This window comes from Saimiri boliviensis, chromosome 19, assembly GCF_048565385.1.
Source record: "Saimiri boliviensis isolate mSaiBol1 chromosome 19, mSaiBol1.pri, whole genome shotgun sequence".
NCBI classification, from domain to species: Eukaryota; Metazoa; Chordata; class Mammalia; order Primates; family Cebidae; genus Saimiri; species Saimiri boliviensis.
Window position 1 is genome coordinate 33,617,029 of NC_133467.1, and position 20,726 is coordinate 33,637,754.

A 20,726-nucleotide genomic window follows, 5' to 3' on the forward strand; every position below is an offset into this window, starting at 1 on the left:
TTTCTAAAAAATACCAAAAAGTAAAAAACATCAATATAATGAAGAATTTACATCAACTAATGGGCAAAATAGCCAGCTAATATTAAATGATAGTATTAAACTCACATATATCATTATTAATTCTAAATTTAAATTGACTAAATTCCTCAATTCAAAGACAGGCAATTTGGACAAAAAACTAAAACTGTATGCTGCATCCAGACCCATCTCACATTCAAGGATACACAAAGACTCAAAACAAAGGATGGAGAGAGACTTACCAACCAACCAGAGAGCAAAAATAAATAAATAAAAAGCAGAAGTTACAATTTTTGCCTCTGATAAAATAGTATTTAAAGCAACAAAGATCAAAAGAAGCAAAGAAGGACATTATATAATGATAAAAGAATCAATGCAACAACAAGAAGAGTTAAAGGTCCTAAATATACATGCACCCAATACAGGAATACCCAGACATACAAGACTTATAAAGAGACTTAGACTCCCACACAATAATAGTGGGAGACTTCAACATTAATATTAGACAGATCAATGAGACAGAAAATTAACAACGATATCCAGGACTTGAACTCAGATCTGGAACAAGTAAACGTAATTAACATTTATAGAACTCTCCACTTTACACAAAATATACACTCTTATCAGTACCACATCATATCAACTTAGAAGTTTAAACGAAATGTTGGTTGGCTCCTTGTTTGTTACTCTCTTCCCTCATTTTCTTTCATGTCTCCATTATTAAGGACAGTTATAGGCATGCCCATATTTAGACTGCATTCTAGCCTGGGCAGCAAAGCAATACCCCCATTCTCTCTCCCTCTTCTTCTTTCTCTTTCTTCCTCTTCTTTATTCTTTTTCTTATTATTCTTTTTCTAAAAAAAAAAAAAAAAAAAAAAAAACTAAGATGCAAACACCACATGACACAGAGACAGGATCATCAATAAAACTCACTAAGGCTGAAAATTAGGTTCAGATTAGCACAGGTGTTAAGAAAGGGGGCTTTGGTTCAGTTGTATAATGTGCACTAGACAATCCCCCCAACCTGCATGCACACACACACTGCCTGATACCCCCGAAGGAGCCCTACACAAAACCTGCACAGGAAGCCTCAACCTTTTCCTTTGTGGGTTTCTATCCACCAATGATATATGGGCCCAGATGACAAGGGGCAGACATATGCTGTCTCTACTATTGCTGATTAAACAAATATAAGTTTGATTTGCATATTAGCTTATAGAGTTCGTGGTACACTGAAGTTTATACCCTGAAATAAACAACAGTGAATGAAAAGCCCAGCACAAGAAGAGAACAGCTTGTAGCTTGTCAAAGCACGAGCAAAAGTGGTAATGGGAGGGCCTAAAGTTAGACCATCTGAGAGCGCCCCATTAACCGTGGCACATCCATGCTGTGGTTGCAAGGCAGGAAAACACTGCCTTGGTCCCGTGAACTCCTTTTCAAGATGGGGTCTGCACAGGGGTCTGCTCTGGTGTAAGCACCCGGGAAAGGTTGGCAATCTCTGCTCACAAGATCCGGGAGGGGCTGTGAAGATGGCAGCTGACAAGGCAGGAAGGCCTTGCAGACAGAGATGGTGGAACGCCTCCTGCTCTGCCTATATTCTTAGAATATGAGGTAATCTCACTTGCCCTATGTCCACAGTGATCGAAAGATAAAAGCCCCCTGATGCACTGTGTGTGGTCAGAGCTGGTGGCTCCCTACCTGCTGTGTTCTGGTGCAGCTGCATATCGATAATGATCAGCGGTAAAACTGGTGTACTAGATTAGCTTCTCTTAGAAGAATCACCTGTTTCATTGTATTCTAATGATGCATGCTTCTCCCCATGGCTATCTTGTCCCCACAATAGTTTCAAGGCCTCACCCGATAACACCCCTCTGCTTTCCACTCCTCAAATAATGAGTGCGGGCACCTAATAAAAACCTGTGGAAACCAGAACTTGGGGCCAACATGGTCCTTGCACCTTACATAGGTCCCCTGGGCCCACTCTTTGAACTCTTTCTGTGTCTTGTCTTTATTTCCTTTCTCAATCCCTCATCACCTCCAGGGCTCGGGGCACCCACAAACGGGGTTGGAGCTGGTACCCAACAATGATATCCTCCAACTCAGCATCCAGAAGCCAGATCCTACCACCCTCTTCTGCAGCATAGTGAACAGCTCTGCACAGTCCCCGTGTCTGGGCTTGTGTCCTCAGAAGTACACACACCAGTGACAGCAGACGTGGTGGGAACTTGACACCTGCTCAATCAGACAGGCTCCTCTTGGGAAGGCTTATGAAGAACAGGGGTCAGCAGCCATCTCAGTGATGGAGAACAGCCCTTGGCCAAGTGTAAGGGCAGCTTGGGAAGTGTCACGGAGTACAACCAGGCCATGTGTACCCTCTAGAAATGTAGCTACGAGGTCAGAGTAACACACACAAGGGGAAGCTGGAACTGAACCAGAGCTGGGAAAGGCAGGGGTCTGCAGGACTTAGGCTCAGAATGCAGGTGTCCTGGGAGTGCCAGATCCTCCTGCTTCCTCCAATCAAATGATCTCCATGGTCTGGTCTGGATAACAGACCTCACTGTAGATAGTAGTGAGAGATTCCTTTTCTCCCAGATATTGTTCACCGATGCTCTGAAATACAACACAGAGGGTTGTTGGATCAGCTGAGGGATAGAATGAATCTGCAGGGACCCCCCAGAGCCAGTACCCACTGCCATGCACTGCTTACGAATTCCTCTAAAGTGCCCAGCACTACATCACACCCAGATGTGCATTTTCTTAGTCAATACTGTTGATTGTCCAGATATAGATAAATAGGCAGTTGGACCAGAAATGGCAGGTCCTGGAATTGGAAGCCCAAGGCTGGGCAGAGAGGCCTGGGAGTTCCCAGGGTGGCCAGTGCCCCGGTACTCACCTTGTCCTTGCCCTTCTGAGACACTTGCTGGCTGAGCATCTCAAAGGGGATGCCACCATCATTAACCCCATGGTTCTTCTGCAATCCTCCACCTGACAAAATCAAAGCTTGAATCTATGTCTTAGAAACCTGTAGTCCTCCCCACTGCCATGAACCCCAAGGCCAAGACCATGCCCATCATCCCCTCAGCAGAGTCCACTCCCTGGGAGCAAAATTCAGAAAAAAGAAGCTGAGGTTCTAGGGAGGGAGGGGAGGTGTCTGGGCATGTCAGGAGAAATGCAACTTACCCCTTTTTATTTCCTCCTTCTTTTCCTCCTCCTCCTCCTCTTCTTCCTCCTCCTCCTTCTTCTTCCTCTTCCTCTTCCTCTTCTTCTAGCATGTCTTCAAAACATACAGCTCAGTTCCCAGGACCAGCTAGGATGCCTGGCAGCAGGCTAGCCATGTCCTGTTTGTGTGAACTTGTTCCTGTCACATGGGGAGAGTGGAAAGTGTTTAGTCAGGAGATAATTTGAGACACCAATTGCCAAAGGAGAGACAGAGGGAGAAAACAGGAGGATAAGTGGGAAGGAGCCTGGCGTAAAAGCTGGAGAGGGAGGAGCATGGCAGGTCCATTCATTCAACTGGTGAGGAGCTGCTGCTTGGTGCCAGGGGTGCTGAGATGAACAAGACAATATCCACAGAAGCCCAGTACACAGAAAGGAAGACAGAAAATACCAACTGCCAGACAGAGTGATCAGAGTTGCAATAGAGGTTTCCACCTTGTACAAGGTCTTCAGGGAGGGTGTCCCAGAGGAGGTGCTGGCTAAAGTGAGGCTTGAGAGTGGAGCAGGTATTTCTCAGATCTTCAGGGTGGGGCATTCCAGGAACGAAATGGCTGTGTCAAGACATCAGCGCTGGGAGTTGCCAGCACCCCACTGCAGCAGAAGTGGGACAAGGCAGGCAGAAGTTGTGGCAAAGGGAGTCAGACTGAGGCAGGTGTCTGTGCCCAGAGGGCCTTGTGGTCACACTAAGTGCTTAACACTCCAGGATCAGGTTCACAGGAGGAAGTGACAGGTGGGTTAAAGTGATGCTGACACCAGATCCCCCCGCAGCTCCTGGAGGAAGAGTTAGAGAGGACAAGGCTGTACACAGGGTATCAGGTCATTCATTCATTCAGTGAACACTGATTGTGAGCAAGTGTTGCCAGGAGCTGTGCTTGGCACAGGGATCAAAGGAAAACATCAAGGTGTTGCAGTCTACAGGGCAGACAGTGACATAAACACATCATTACTGTTCAGTGTTGGGTGCCATGGACAGCTCCCTAAGGAGGTGGGGCCTGAGGGCAGAACCAGATACATCATTTGCAGGGCACTTTGCAATGCAAATTTAAATTCCCTTGATTAAAAACTTCCAGGCAGCAATGGCGGTGTTTTAACCAATTTTGGAACGCTAGTAAGTGAGGGACCCTGTATGGCTGCATCCGTCCTGTGCCCATAAAGCGGCCATGAACGAATGAAATAAGTAGGAAATTCACTGTGTTCGGCTTCATTTGGGTTTCCTAGATTCAACAAGCCTTAAAACCTTCCCAAAGAAAATAAAGGCTAGACTCCCCATTCCTAGGTCACAGTATATTCAGGAAATTGAGGTATTTTCCAGAAGAAGAAGAAGTCTTGGGAAGATGGACTTGTACTGGCCCAATGTCCTTCCCCCACATCTTCAGCTGAGGCCATGCCTGGGACTGCACTGGAAACAATGACTGAGCGTGCTCAGAAAGTGCCACTGAACCTGTGGTGCAGACAGAAAAAAAGAGTCGGACTCATAGGCCAGCCTGAGAAATCACGTGGACCTAAAGCTGCATAAGCCACTCTCTCCGTGGCAGGACATTTCCCTGTGCAGAGAGGAACTTTAGGGAAAGAACGAGCTGGTAAATGACTTTCCTAAGATGTACCGAGGTGTAAACTTTCCCCTACGCCTATAAAGCCTGTGAGATGTGGATTTGTGGTGGCTTATGTGACAGGCTGGCCTCAGGCTGGGGCTGAGTGAGAGGAGAGCGAACTGGGAGGACTCCATTCACAGGGATTCCCAACTGTGCTAGGCAGAACAGTGGCCTCCAACATGTCTAGGACCCAGTCCTGGGAACCCGGGAATAGGCGAGGCTGCGAGCCAAGGGGAATTAAGGTCACAGATAGAATTAAGGTTGCTAATCAGCTGACCTAAAAGAGGGAGATTATCCCGACACTCCTAGTAGAACGCTAGCATCAGTGTTCTGTTAGATGATACAGGATGATGGCCACAAGCCGTGGGATGCCGGCAGCCACTAGCGGGTGAAGAAGGCAAAAGAACGGGCTCTTCCCTGGAGCCCCCGGAAAGAACACAGCCCTGCCACCATCTTCATTTTAGCTCACAGAGACCGTGTCAGACCTCTGGCCTACAGCACAGTGAGATAAAAAAAAAATCTGTCTTGCTTTCAGTCAATAATTTTTCGGAATTTACATCAGTGATTTAAAAAACTACTATACAAATAAAGTAACATTAATCATATATATAGTCAATGTTATTGAAAAAACTGTTGTTTTGTCAAATTTCCATTTCCTCTCCCAAAACAGTGAAAGAGCTTCATTCTCTGGTGTGACTCTCAGCTCTGCTGTCTATCTCTGGGGACTTCATGTGCCTTATTTTTGGTGAAGAAATTTGACTCTGAAGGCTGGTGTCTGAATGGAATCCTGCATGAGGCCTATGTGACGCTCCAGGGACAAAAAAATCAGGGAAGCCAGAGGATGGGGGAGGGGTGTCACTCACCACAGTCAGGTAGAAAACCTGGCCAGATAGCTGTCCCTCAGTTAAGTAGATCATGGCCACATACTGCCCACTGTCTTCAGGGGTCAGGTTCTCGATCCTCAGAGACAACATGCTGGGCACACGGACCCTCTGCTTGAACTTGTCCTGGAGGCTCAACCAGGTTGGAGAGTCGGCCCTTCTGTGGACTTCCAGCATCAGTGCATGAGTTGACGGAGTGCCCAAACCCCATGCAACCTCCATGGGCTTGGCTCCTACATCTACTCTGAGTTTCTCAGTCACACTAAACAAGACAGAACCTCCTTGGGTCCCCTTCAGATGAATGTAGTTCCCAGAATCCTTCAAGGCAGAGCCATGTGCTCCAGAAGCACTGGCTGCAGAGCTGCAGGCACCTAGGGCATGGAGACAGGAAACGTGAGCATTTTCTCATCGGGAACAAATGAGAGAAACACAGAACTTTGGTTCAGAGTGACAGAAATCCATCCAAATCCTCCCTTGATTCTGGGAGGGCTGCCTAGTATAGTGGATTTGAAGCAATTCTGGAATCAAGTTCTGGTTCTGGTGGAGTGTGAGCTTGAACAGGTTCCTGAACTCCCCTGATCTTCAGTTTTCTCACCTGCCCCATAGTGACAGTAAGGATCAAATAAGATCCTAGATCAAAAGCACCTAGCACATTTTCTGACATATGCTAAGTTCATGACTGCAGGAGGCAGCTTCTAACGTGGCTCCCAAGGATGCCTCCCCACTGTGTGCACAGCCCTGTGTGATGCCCTCCCCTGGAGTATGGGCTGCACTGATGACTTGCAAATGCAGCAAAAGTGATGGAGTGTCCCTTCAGTCTGGCTCACACCCTCTGCCTCCATCAATCTCTCCTGCTCAGGCTGATGAAGCCAGCTACCACGTTGTGAGCTGCTCTGTGGAGAGGGCCACATGGCAGGGAGCTGGGGGCAGCCTCAGCCAACACCTTCATTCCAGTCTCTGCGAACCTGAGTGACAGGACCCCGCTGAAGCTTACGTGGATCCTGAACTTTATAAACTGTGAGACAATGCCCCATGTTGTGTTAAGGAACTGAGTTCTAGGTTCACAGCTCACACAACAATACATTACTAAGGCAAAGATAAAGGTTGCTTTCCTTCGCCTTTCCTTCTAGGAAGGAAACTATTCAGTATAGTATAGGGCAGGATAGGATGGGAAGTGAATTAGACAGGTCGTCCTGTGGCAACAATTACAAAAATCAGGGACTTAGAACAAGTGGAGTTAGTGTATTACTTACACTACATGTCCCCCTATCTCTTGCCACACACTTTTAAACAATCAGCTCTCCCTTGAACTAACTGAGCAAGAATCCACCTAGCACCAAGGGAATGATGCTGAACCATTTGTGAGGGACCTGTCCCCATGATCCAATCACCTTTCACCAGTTCCTCCATCAGCAATGGGAATCACATTTCCACATGAAATTTGGAGGGGACAAACATCCAAACCATGTCAGTGGGCCAGTGCCCTGTCCAGTTCTGCCTAGGGTCATACAGGAGAGGCAGCAAGTGTGCAGCCACCAGCCTCCTCCTATCACCTCCAGCTCCTCCACATTTCCTCCTCCCACATCTCACACTCTTCCGACACCCAGTTAAAGAGGAGGCCTATGCTCTCCCACAGAGCATCCTGGGCACAGCACAGACACCTGAACCAGTCCACAAAAGGTTGCTGAGGAGAGCCAGATGAGGCTGTGCTGCCAGAGCCCTCTAAACAAGCCAGGGCACAAAGGCCACATCCCAGCAGGTCCCCAGACATGGTGACCACTTGTCAGTAGCAGAAAGGGTAGAAGTACACTCTCTCCTTTTCCTAGCTCCACCCCCTTCCTTTATGTACCCACGGGATGCTGATGTTTCAGGGTTATTTGAGTCTCAACCAGGAAGAGTCCAGTCTAGCCTGTCCTGGAGTAATGTACTGGCTGGGGAATGGAGACCAGTGATACCCACTAAGTAGAGGCTGCTCCTGGTGGATCTTGCCACTTGGACAGAAACCAGACAAATTTCCACCTTCCTAATTGCAGTGAGTGCTAGGACACTGCTGTGATTGGCAGTTGCAGCTTCTCTGAGCCAGGCTCCCTGTTCACAAATCCACACTAAGTGAGGGTGATTGTCAACCAAAGTGGCCTACCCTATCTAAGTTAAAGCCATTCACAGGGCTCAAGACTGCCCCTAGGAGGAAGGGATGAGAGAGAGAGTGGGGTGAGACAGTCAAGGTTTGGGGCAGTCATTGCCACTAGATACAGAACCCCCATTATGGGGGTAGATGCACCTCTGTGGCCAGGTGCAGGCAGAGGGCTGGAGGGCACGCAGGTGAACTGAACTTGCTCGGGACCTTCACTAACTCCCCCTTGGGTAAGGTGACCATCCAAGGATCAAATATTTCTGAAGTGGGGTGTTGGTCATGGTGTTGAGGCTTCTGGGAAAAGGCCATGGGACTGTCCATGTTCCAAAGTCTTCCCTGGATAGCGGGCAGTGGCCCAAAGAGGCCGAAGGTGCAGGGCCCATGGGAGAGAGCCACTTTCAATTCACACACATGGCCTCTTCCTGAGAGGTGGGTCCCACCACCATGGAAGTCTGACCTGCAGACCCTGACTTAACAACAGATGGATTAATGCACTCTTACACCATCACAGTGTTTCAAGTGGCCCTGGCCACTATTATCATTATTAAATCTATTTAAAAATAAATAGATTACTATTATTATTAAACCAGCTGATTATTAAATATTATAATCAGCTGCTTTCAGAGGGCAAAATGGAACCAATCGACCCAGACCCTCTGTATGTCCACACTTTTATTCATAACAGAGGTCTAAGTTAACACACTTGTGAATGATTAACATGGTTAAGAGAATGGTTTTACAGCTGACAAAAGCTTTAGGTTTCAGGACCCATAGTAAATGCTACTAACTTGATCTTCCCTGGAGAGGCCACCCAGCACAAAATTAACATGAATAAACGGAGTGGAGACAAATGGGTGTGAGGTAAGGCCTTCGATCATCTCTATCTCTCCCTAACTTAATGGACTGGCCCCCTTGGGCCTGCTCCAATAAAACCTTTTGGTCTTCCAAAAGGTTTGAGACTAACTTTCCATAATATATCCTTAATATTTTCTGTAATATTTTGCCAACCACCCCAAGTGAATCTCAACATCTTCCCAGGGCAGCCACCTCACAGACCCAGAACGTGGGGCCACCTGCCCTCCCCAACAATGAGCTCCCACACTGCACCCAACATCTATATGGTGACATCCCCACACCCATACTCCCCCAAAGGAAAGTACCCCACAGGAAGTATCTTAAAATCCAAAAGGTCTTGTTTCTCTTTCCACAAAATATGACCTGCTCATGCTGTACTTTCATAACCAAGGAAGAACACCTGGGGAAATGTTTCGAAAGGCACCACTTCCTAACCCCAAGGCACTGCCTCCTTCTCCTCAAGTCTTCCCTGGTGGCTGCCCAAGCAGAATACCCCAAGGCTGGAGCTGCAGGCCTGACCTATGACCACCTCAAGGTAGTCAGGTTTCTGGGTATTAAACCCATTTAATGGCTGTGAAACCCAAACCCCAGAGGGGTTATGTGGCCTGTGAAAGGTCACACAGCTAATCAAGGGGCAGGGTCTGGACTCCTGACCATAAGCTCATGACTCGTCACTGCCATCACAGCCACTCTTCCATCCCACGGTGTGGCCCCAAGCACGTCAACTCGAGTGCACTCTGTTCTCACCCAGAACTGCTCTGCAAATTTCCGGGAGAAAGAATATTCAGGATTGGCTTGAGTCTCACTACCCTATGTGGTAATGAGGAAGTTAATGCAAAAGGCAGTCCACGAGTTCTAGAGTTACACACTCCTTCTGATGTGGCATCTAAATCTGGGCAGCTCATCTCAGGGCAATGGGGATGAAGCCTCATATGCACCCCGCCCCATGTCTACAGCTCTCCACAATCAACTTCTTTGAGAAGTGCTTGGCCATGAACACTATTTGTAAGGAAGGGGAATGCAAAAGCCAAGCCTTCAGAGAGGAAACCAGCCCTATGGCTGGAAGCCAGGAACCCTGGAGAGAAGCAGCAAATGAATATTCCATGCTGGCGAAACATCAGGGACGTTTTGAAAATCCAGACCTCTAACCTCATTTTTGACATCCCAGCCAGCCTGTGCTAAGGTGTAAACACGTACGTGGGCACAAACCGCAACCACAGGAATTTCGGTAAGTTAATTACACACAACTGCCTAATGCTGGTAATGTTTTGGTGAATTAAAGGAAGGCAAGAGCCGAATGTGTGTGTCACCAAGTGCCAGATAGGAGATAAGTGGAGACTTCTGGGTAGTCTGATACACTATTGTCCACGTCCCTGGCATTTGTGTTGGTGCACTGGAAGAAGCAAATACATCTTCCATTCTTTACAAACTGGTTTTGGAAGATAAAGACCTTCTCCCCTTGGGTCCCCAGGCTTATAGGATTGCTTCTGGGGTCTAAACTCTCTGGGATTAAAGGCAAGTTATGTGGCTTCGACTGGGTCCAAATATGGTCCATCTTTGGTGGGACTATTTTACCAGGGGCTCAAGTGGGTATGGATTCTGTCTGACCCTTGGGTTCCTCAAAATGATAATAATAGAGGTACCATGTAACCCAGAAATTCCACACCATGTTAAACAGCCAACAAAATTGTAAACATGTTCATAGAAACACACAGCATTATTTATAATAGTCAAGAAGAGAAAACAACAGAAAGTTTTATCAACCAATAAATGGATAAACAAAACATGGTATAATCATAGAATTGAATACTTGATCTTTCTTATTTTTTTCTTCTATTTACTTTGGATTGGATTTTCTGTTCTTTTTTTAGTTTCTTAAGTCTCCAAGTTATGTTACTGATTTGAGATCTTTCTATTTTAATATGGCTATTTATAGCTATAAATTTGCCTCTATTTAATGCTTTCAACATACTACATTAAGTTTTGGTGTGCTGTGTTTTTAGAACTTTTATCTTGAGCTATTTTCTAATTCCATTGTGATATATTCTTTGATAATTTGGTTGTTGGAGAGTGCATTTCTGTATTTCCCAGATTAGTGATTTTTCCAAATCTTCTGCTGCTATTGATTTCTAATTTCATTCTTTTGGCTTCAGAAAACATACTCTGTGTAACTTCATGCTTATTAAGTTAATTGAAGCTTGTTTATGACCTAATATATTGTCTTTTCCAAAGTATGTTTCATAAACACTTGAGAAGAATTTGTAATCTGCTCAACAGTTAGAAGACGTTCAATAGATGTGTGTCAGGTCTAATTAGGATTTTAGTGTTCTATTGTCTTCTATTTACTTGACGAATGACTGTCTAGATTTTCTGTCCATTATTGAAATTTTAATATTAGAGTCTCCAACTAATATTGTTGAATTGTCTATTTGTAATTTCCATTATATCCATTTTTGCCTCATACTTTTAAGCCTCTGTTGCTAGCTGCATATATGTCTATAATTATTATATCTTCTTAATGGATTGACTCTATTATTATTATCATTATTATTTGAGATGAAGTCTCACTCTGTTGAGTGCAGTGGCACGATCTTGGCTCACTGCAATCTCCACCTTCCAGATTCAAGCAATTCTCCTGCCTCAGCCTCCCGAGTAGCTGAGAATACAGGCACATACCACCACGCCTGGCTAATTTTTGTATTTTCAGTACAGACAGGGTTTCACTATGTTTGCCAGGCTAGTCTTGAACTCCTGGCCTCGTGATCTGCCTGCCTCAGCCTCCCAAAGTGCTGGGATTACAGGCGTGAGCCACTGCACCCTGCCTGATGTTATTATTATTATTATACAATATACTTATTTGACTCTAATAACCATTTTTAATCATGTTCTTTTTTGAATAATATTATTAAAGTCACTCCAGCTGTCTTGATCATTGCTTAATGGTGTATCTTTTTCCATCCTTTTGTTGCCAGCTATCTGTATCTTAGTAGGCATCATATAAGTTCATCTCTTCATTTTATCTGTTCTAACAATCTATCAGTCTTTATTGGAATGTTTAATTCATTTACCTTTTATGTAACTATTGATAGATTTACATCTACCATTTTCCTATATGTTATCTGTATATTTTACATGGTTTTTGTTTATTTCCCCCATTGCTACCTTCTTCGTGTTTAACAATTATTTTCCATGTTACCATTTTAATCTCCTTGTCTTCTTTGAAATATTTTGCCGTTATTTTCTACAAGGTTGTCATGGTGATTCAACTGACAATTAATAAACATCTAGATTGTACTAATTCCAACTTAATATAAACATTAATAGTGTTGTAGTATATAACATTTATATAGAAGAATTTAATTAAATGTGCAGAATTTAAGAACAATATATCAAATGCATAATACTTTAATTACAATCAAATAGAATGTAATTGAAGGAAAAATACACATAATTCACAAGAATGGAATGATTTCTTTGTAAATATCATAAAAGTTAACCTTAACTGAAACCCATCTCTCACTCTGCCTCCCCTGAACCACTCTAGAGGCTGACAATCATTTAATCATATTCACATAGTTTAGGATAGACAGGTTTTCACGACTTATTTACTTTTCTCTTGTATCCAGGTCACAATTTCTCCATACACACAAAAAAATAGCCAGGCATGTTGGCAAGAGTCTCTGCCTGGTAATCTGGAGAATTCTTCCAGATGTTATCCAGTATCACGAAGGCAGTACTTTTACAAACTACAGGATTACTAAGCTTGGGGTCCCCCCTAATGCAGATATGGTTACAGTAACCAAAAATTTATATTGCAAAAACCCATGTCTTTTTGAAATCCTGGAAATCCATCCCAAGAAGAATGGGTATAAAGAAGCCCAGACTTGAGAACACAATAAATACCTAACTCTAGAATGGCCAAACACTGACGAACATCCACAAGCATCAAGACCATTCAGGAAAACATGACCTCACCAAATGAACTAAATAATGCACCAAGGGCAAATCCCAGAGAGACAGATATGTGACCTGACAGAGAATTCCAAATAGTTATTTAGAGGAAACTGAAAGAAATTCAAGATAACATAGAAGGAATTCAGATTCCTGTGAGATAAATTTAACAAAGAGATTGAAATAATTATAAAGAATCAAGCATAAATTCTAGAGTTGAAAAATGCAATTGGCATATTGAGAATGCATCAAAGACTCTTAATAGCAGAATTGATTAAACAAAAGAATTAATGCACTCAATGACAGACTATTTAAAAATGCACAGTCACAGGAGACAAAAGAAAAAAAAAGAACAAAAAAGAATGAAGCATGCCTGGGTCTAGAAAATAGCCTCAAAAGGGCAAATCTAAGAGTTATTGACCTTAAAGAGGAGGTAGAGACAAAGATGGGGTAGAAAGTTTATTCAAAGGGGCAATAACAGAGACTTTTTCAAACCTAGAAAAAGATACCAATATTCAAGTACAAGAATACAATATTCAAATAAAGAACACCAAGCAGATTTTACACAAAAAAGAAGTCCTTCAAAGAACTCCTTCAAACATGAAGAAGATATAAAGGTTTTCCCAGAGGAATAAAAGCTGAAGGATTTCATCAACACCAGACCTGTCTTACAAGAAATGCTAAAGTGAGGTCTTCAATCTGAAAGAAAAGGACATTAGGGAGCAATGAAAAATGATCTACAGGGACAAAACCCATGCATGGTAGCACGTACATAGAAAAACACAATATAACACTGTAATTGTGGTATGTAAACTACACATATGTTAAAAGACAAAAAGATGAACTGATAAAAAATAATAACTATAACTTTTCAAGACATAGACATTACAATAAGATAGAAACGACGAAAGTTAAAAAGCAAAGAGATGAAGTTAAAATTTATTAGTTTTCTTTTTGCTTTTTTGTTTATGTAATTAGTGTTGTCACCAGTTTAAAATAATGGGTTATAAAATAGTATTTGCAGGCCTCATAGTACCTTAAATCTAAAAACATACTATGCTACACACAAAAAAAGCAAAAAAATTAAAATATATCACTAGAGAAAATCACCTTTACTAAAAGAAAGAGAGAAGGGAGGGAAAAAAACACCAGAAAACAAATAACAGAAAGGCAGAAGTACACCCTTACTTATTGTATAATAACATTGAATGAAAATAAACTAAACCTCCAATCAAAAGACATAGAGTGGCTGAATGGGTATTTTTTTAGAAAGAGCCAATGATCTGTTGCCTACAAGAAAAATACTTCAGCTGTAAAGACACACACAGACTGAAAATAAAGAGACGGGCCAGGTGCTGTGGTGGTTCACACCTATAATTCCAGCACTTTGGGAGGCCAAGGCAGACAGATAACTTGAGGCCAGGAGCTGGAGATTACCTGGCCAACTTGGAAAAACCTCATCTCTATTAAAACTATAAAAATTAGCAAGGAGTGGTGGCACATGTCTGTAATTCCAGCTACTCTAGAGGGTGAGGGATGAGAACTGATTGAAACCAGGAGGCAAAGATTTCAATGAACTGAGATCCTGCCTGGAACACAGAAATCAATTCTGTCTTAAAAAAAAAAAAAAAAAAAAAAAAAAAGGGTAAATAGGGTCATTATATAATGATTAAGGAATCAATTCAAAAAAGAGCACATAACAATTGCAAATATATACAACCAATACTAGGGCACCCAGATATACAAACCAAATATATTACACTTAAAGAAAGTCCATGGGAGATGCTTTTTTAATGTTCTTCACTCCCTCTTATCACACTGTATTGCAGTGTGCCATGTTTCCTTTCTGTTTGTGCACTTGGCACAAAAAAACGATGGACTATTCTTCTCTCATAGGTAATGGAAGCAGAAGCAATTATCATGTATACTACCTGGTAATAAATGTGTGCTTTATTTCATGGGAAATGTTAGAGTCATATCAACTCGTTTACTTGGGCTTAAGAAAAATTACTGAAATACGCATTTTTGTTATCACTTTTTCAGTTCTTTTTCCCTCCATCTCTGATCCTCCCGTGCTCACGGAGGTAGAAAAGTTTCACTGATACGGTTTGGTTCTGTGTCTCTATCCAAAACCTACCTTGAATTGTAATCCCCATACTCCCCTTGTGTCAATGACATGAACAGGTGGAGTTAATTGAATCATAGAGGCAGTTTCCTCAATGTTTTTCTTGTAATAGTAAGTGAGTCTCATGAGATCTGATGGTTTTATAAGCATCTGGCATTTGCCCTGCTTGCACTCACTCCATTCTGTCACCCTGTGAAGAAGGTGCCTGCTTCTCCTTTGATTTCTGCTGTGATTTTAAGTTTCCTGAGGCCTTCTCAGCAATGTGGCGCTCTGAGTCAATTAAACCTATTTCTGTTATAGATCGCCCAGTCTCGGGTATTTCTTCGTAGCAGTGTGAGGACAGACTAATAATAAACTCATTCACCAGAGTTCCAAGGGGAAAGCTGGAGGAGCTGAAAAGTCTGGCCAGGCTGCTCACTTAGAGAACTAATTAGTGAAGGTGGACTAAATCACCAAGCCCAGACAGCATCGCAGACAGGAGGGTAGTCCCCTGTCAGGCAGAACTCAGGTTGTGGAAAGAGGCAAATCGGAAAGTGACAGCTAAGAGGGGAAGCTTGTGTGTGGCCAACGAGATATGATGCCTCCTTGAGATAGACCCAGATTTGCAGCAAAGCCAATGACTGAGCACCTTCTAGAATCCTCAGGGTTTTTTCCTGAAAACCACGGCAGAACAGAGCCCAGACAGCAGGTGTGGGTGCAGGTGAGAATGGTTAGTATGGGAGGGAAAGGAAGTAGATGGCAGTGAGACAGTAAAGATGGACATTTACAGAAGAATGGTGTACTTCATTGTGTAAAACTCTGGAGAGGGGTCAACCCAAGCTCAGGTATATTTCTGAGGACAAATTGGCAGATGTTCTGAACCGGCTCATCCAACACCCGTTACGCTCGTGGCCTAGGATGCTGTATTAGTCCATTCTCACACTCCTACAAAGAAATACCTGAGACTGAGTAATTAACAAGGCAGAGAGGTTTAATTAGCTCACAGTTTCACAGGCTCTGCAGGAAGTATGGCTTGGGGAGACCTCAGGAAACTTATAGTGAACACAGAAGGTGAAGGGGAAGCAGGCACACACTACATAGCCGGAGCAAAAGGAAGAGGGAGAGCGGACAGCTAGCTCCTACACGCTTTTAAAAAACCAGATCTCGCAGTAACTCACGCACAATACCCAGAACAGCAAGAAAGGTAATATCTTCTCCCAGGATTCAACTGCCTGTCAGCAGGCCCCACCGCCAACATTGGAGAATACAATTTGACCTGAGATTTGAGCAAGGACACAGACTCAAACTGTATCAGATGCCTTCCTGTACTGCAGGGGATGAAAAGCTTGAAACTACATTTTCCAGATGCATTTCAAGTGAGTCATTTCCCATGCGCAAGATTTTTATTAAAACTGAGTAGCATGGGGGTTGAGGCCATGTGCGGGGTATGTCTTTTCGGGCACAGAGGGCAAGGAGCAATGGCACAGTCGTGACCAGCGGCTCCCGGCCTTGCAGTTTCCGGTCACTGGCACAGGCAGCAGCTCTCCCCACCGCCCAGTTCTGCAGCGTGGCTGTGGAAGGCATTTCTGGGATCTCTGGCTTGAGTTTGTTTTTTCAGCCCTACCAAATATTCCGTGGTGAGCAGTTATGGTAAACCTACCCCCAAAGGCCCAGGGAGCTCAGAGGTTTAAGAAAGAGGCTGACAAATCTGCTTTCTTAAAGAAAAAACAACAAAAAATGAAAGAAAAAAAAAAGAACATTGAATAGGGAGTTACAAATAGAAGTGATGTCTCAAGCAGCTGCAAGATGAATTCCTGCACCTTCCTCAAACTAATATACTTTCTATAGCAAGCTTTTTGGTTAGATAGACATCTTCATGAGGGTCTGTAGGCACTGTTTATTTATGAGGGGTTATCTCTGCTGTGGACAGTGTTTAAAGACCTTGCTGCAGATGCAGGAGTCAAACATCAGTCATCCTAACGGTTTTGCTTCAAGATGGCATCATTCTTGCCATGTAACAGGCTAGTTTTCTACAACAAAAAATACATATAAATAATGTATCCTTTAGTACACCTTTTTGTTTGTAGAGTAGCTAAGGACAATGTGGTTGTCCTAACAAAAAACTTTGACTAATGCAAAGCGATATAAAATTAGTTGCTGGCAATAGACTGTAAAGAAAAATGTAATATGAAATTCTCTCTGACCTGGGTGGATCTTATTTTTATTTAATTTACTTAAAAGTTATCTTTTGTAATAAAAGGAATCTGAGGCCGTTACAAACGTTCCTATTGTATTATGAGACCGTGGTAGTTTATGGCACTCAATTGTAAACATGTACTTAAATTCTCACCTGTAGTCACTTGGAACAAAATACCTGTTAAAGATAAGATGCTTCCAGATTGAAGTGGTTACTGTGATTAAAAATTAGGGGGGAGGAAGCATAGTGAATATGAGATTTATATGGTATTGTGTTCTGCTGAAGACAAGTTCAAGGTTAAAATTTTTCAGTTTAAGAAACGTTTTAAAAACCAGGGACTTTCTATGCTTATCATAAAATAATTTCTTATTTCCTATAGTCAAAAATTAGATATTATGGTCCTATGGGTTGTTAGATTTCAAAGCAGGTTGAATTCTCAGCTTTCTGAATTTTATTGTGTTAAAAGGCAGCACATTGATTAGGAAAAAATAAGACCCTGAGACCAGCCAAAATGGCCAAATAGAAACAGCTCTGTTCTGTGGCTCCCACTGAGAATGATGAAAATGGTGAGGGAATCCTGCATCTTCAATGGAGGTACCACGGTTCTATCATTGGGACTGACTGGGTAGTTGGCATGACCCACAAAGAGTGAGGAAAATCAGAGTAGAGTGATGGCCAACCTGGGAGCTGCAAGGGGAAAGGAAACTCCCTACCCCAGCCAAGAGAGGCGGTGAGGGATTGTACCACACCTCCCTGAAAACCATGCTTTTCCCATGGATCCTGGCAAGGGGATCAGGAGGTGCCCTCATGTGCCCACTCTACTAGGGCCTTGGGTCCCAAGCACAGAGCTGTGCAGATTCCTGGTGGCTGCTCAGGTAGGTGGCCACTCGAGCCGGCACTGAGACAGGAGTATTTGTGTACTCCAGCTCTGGGAACTCTGGGGAGGTAGGAGATCCATTCACTTCCGTTGGAAGGGGACTAATGTTAGGGAGCCAAGCAGTCTTGCTCCTGCAACACCCTACAAACTAAAACCCACTGGCTTGGAATCCCTGCTGGCCAGTGCAACAGGCTGAAGACTGCCTAAGACCGGGTTCCCAGAAGGAAGGAGTGGCTGCCGTCACTGCAGCTCCAGTAGTTTTTTTTTTTTTTTTTTTAATGTTTTCCCCTGCCACTGATGCCGGTGAGATTGGGTGGTTTAGAATGGAAGCATAGCATAGTGAGCATCTACTGCAGTGTTGCTAATGAACTATTGCAAGTTGTTACCACAAAAACAGAATCCATAGTTTGGCTTAAAAGTCAGATATCGGGCCGGGCGCGGTGGCTCACGCCTGTAATCCCAGCACTTTGGGAGGCCGAGGCGGGTGGATCACGAGGTCAAGAGATCGAGACCATCCTGGTCAACATGGTGAAACCCCATCTCTGCTAAAAATACAAAAAGTTAGCTGGGCATGGTGGCGCGTGCCTGTAGTCCCAGCTACTCAGGAGGCTGAGGCAGGAGAATTGCCTGAACCCAGGAGGCAGAGGTTGAGGTAAGCCAAGATCGCGCCATTGCACTCCAGCCTGGGTAACAAGAGCCAAACTCCGTCGCAAAAAAAAAAAAAAAAAAAAAAAAAAAAAAAAAAAAAAAAAAAATTTGTAATATTATCTACTAGTATATTTTATTTGATATAATACCAAAAGAGAAAGCCTCACTGTTTTGCATGAGACAACTGGAGACTTTCTTCACTTTGTGGGTCTGAGTAACCTGAGACTATTCTGAAGGGGAGGGGATCTCAAAGGTGGGTGATGGAAGGTCCTGTTCCCAGGTCACTCAACTGGGCCCCTGTGCCCACAGCAATGAGACAGGAGCCTGCCCTGGCCCAAGCTCCATGGGGTAAGAATGGGAGGGATCTGACCCATGGACACATGGGGGCACGTCACCTGTGAGGGGGATGGGGTATCATTATTATCACCTTCTCATTTGACAGATAAGGAAACTGAGGTTGCAGAGAGATGAAGTAGTAAACCCAAGGTGCAGAAAGTCAGTAACTGGCAGAGCCAGGCCTAGGACCAGGTCCCTGGCCTCCCAAACCAGGGAAGTCTTTCCAAATCCAAGTCCCCTCTCAGTGAAGTGGGTCTCCCACACTATGATGGCTTCAGACCTTGAGATCAAGGGAGAGGGAGGCCAGGCCTGTCCCGGGCAGCATCTCACCTCCCTCACACCACCGCCAGGCAGAGGACCAAGGCCTGTGGCTGCATCTCCAGAGCCTCTGGGCCCCCAGGCGGCCCAGGACCCACTGCAGCCACCTCCCTCTGCACCTTGTGAGTCACAAACAGACTTGCGCTACCTCATGCCCAGCCCAGCCCTGCACAGGTGCTGGCCTGAGAAACTTCTGCTGTTTTCACAGCCTGGGAGACAAGGCTCAGGCCAGTGCTGGGGCCCAGCTCCCACCCAGGTCTGCTATCCTGCCTCAGTGTGTTGGTGACATTCACACCCACCCACAGCAGACAGGCGCCTTTCTTTACTACAAGATAGAAGCCTTCCTTTATCATGAGAGTTAACTTTCAGTTCCTGGTTCCTCATTTCCCAGCATCTGTCTTATACAGCAGGAGAAGACGGACCATGTCATCCAACACAACCTTCAACCCACTAGACACTCAGGACTTAGGTTCCCCACCCACCTAGGGATGCATGTGGTCTTGGGAGATTCCACTTGCAGCCCCCAGAATGAGCCCACACCTTTACACCCTTCCTAATGTGGCACAGAGGGGAGGGAAAGCCCAGCAGGAGCTATTCATTGGGGTAACAACTCCCCGTTTATGGGGGTCAGCCCATCCTTTATGGGCCACAGAAGGGTGCTCCATCAGCCTCCAGCCTGCCCACCTGCACCCAGTCTCTAAGACCCTTCCCTGCCATCCCCTATCAAATGTCTGCTGCCCCTTCCACATGCAGATCACGTGGCCCTGGGTAGCCGGCCCTGACCTGCCCCAGATGAATTAGGGGCTCTGGGCTCTTCAGCTCTCCCAGCGCTCATTGCAAGTTGTCAATCATCTGTGATGTAACCAGGTGCCCTGGCTCTGCCCTCCCCGTGCTGATGCAGGACCAGACCCCATGAACAGGTGAGGTGGGGAGGCCCTCACGCTCAGTATATTAGTCAGCTCAGCTCAGGCTGCCATGGCAAAGAACACACACTGGGAAGCTTCACAACATACGTTAATTTTCTCACATTCTGGAGTCTAGAAGAACAAGGGTAAAGTGCTGGCAGACTGGGTTCTTTGGAGGCCTCTGTCTTCTCCTTGTACCTTAGCCTGGTCTTCACGTGCACCTGCCCAACTCCCAATCGCTTGTTCTTATAAGGACACCAGGTGTGTTGGATTAGAACCTCAGTTTACCTTCATCACATCTTTAAAGGCCCCATCTCAAATAGAGTCACATTTGGAGGTACTGGTGCTTAGGACTTCCATCCCCAGTTGAATTCTGCAGGGACACAATTCAGCCCGTAACCCTGAGGCTCACGCTGGTGCAGGGCAGGCACCCAAGAGAGGGGGTCGTGCTGCCCACCCCAGTCCCAACCCTGCCTGTGAATATCCTGGGGGTGTCAGGAACACACAGGGACAAGACAAGCAGCTTCCATCTAAGCTCCAGGAGGCAGCCTGGATGGCTTGTCATGCAGCACGTATTTGCTGAGCACACCTGAGCCCCTGGCACTGGAGGAGACTTCACTTCCTGTCCAGTCACCATCTGCTGCTGTCACTGAGCCCCTAGGTGGCTTCACAGAGAGCACAACCTCACCCAGCT

General features: G+C 44.7%; 1 protein-coding gene across 1 annotated transcript in view; it reads right to left on the reverse strand.

Annotated features, from left to right (window-relative positions):
• The window catches only part of LOC104652870 (SLAM family member 9-like), a 134,866-nt gene that overhangs the window by 31,746 nt on the left and 82,394 nt on the right, over window positions 1-20,726 (reverse strand). The window contains exons 3-7 of the mRNA XM_074389745.1: window positions 5,690-6,078; window positions 3,670-4,005; window positions 3,199-3,376; window positions 2,912-3,003; window positions 2,219-2,628 (exon numbers count right to left, since the gene is read on the reverse strand). The gene's annotated coding sequence lies outside the window, so the exon portion shown is untranslated. The remainder of the gene's footprint in view (window positions 1-2,218; window positions 2,629-2,911; window positions 3,004-3,198; window positions 3,377-3,669; window positions 4,006-5,689; window positions 6,079-20,726) is intronic.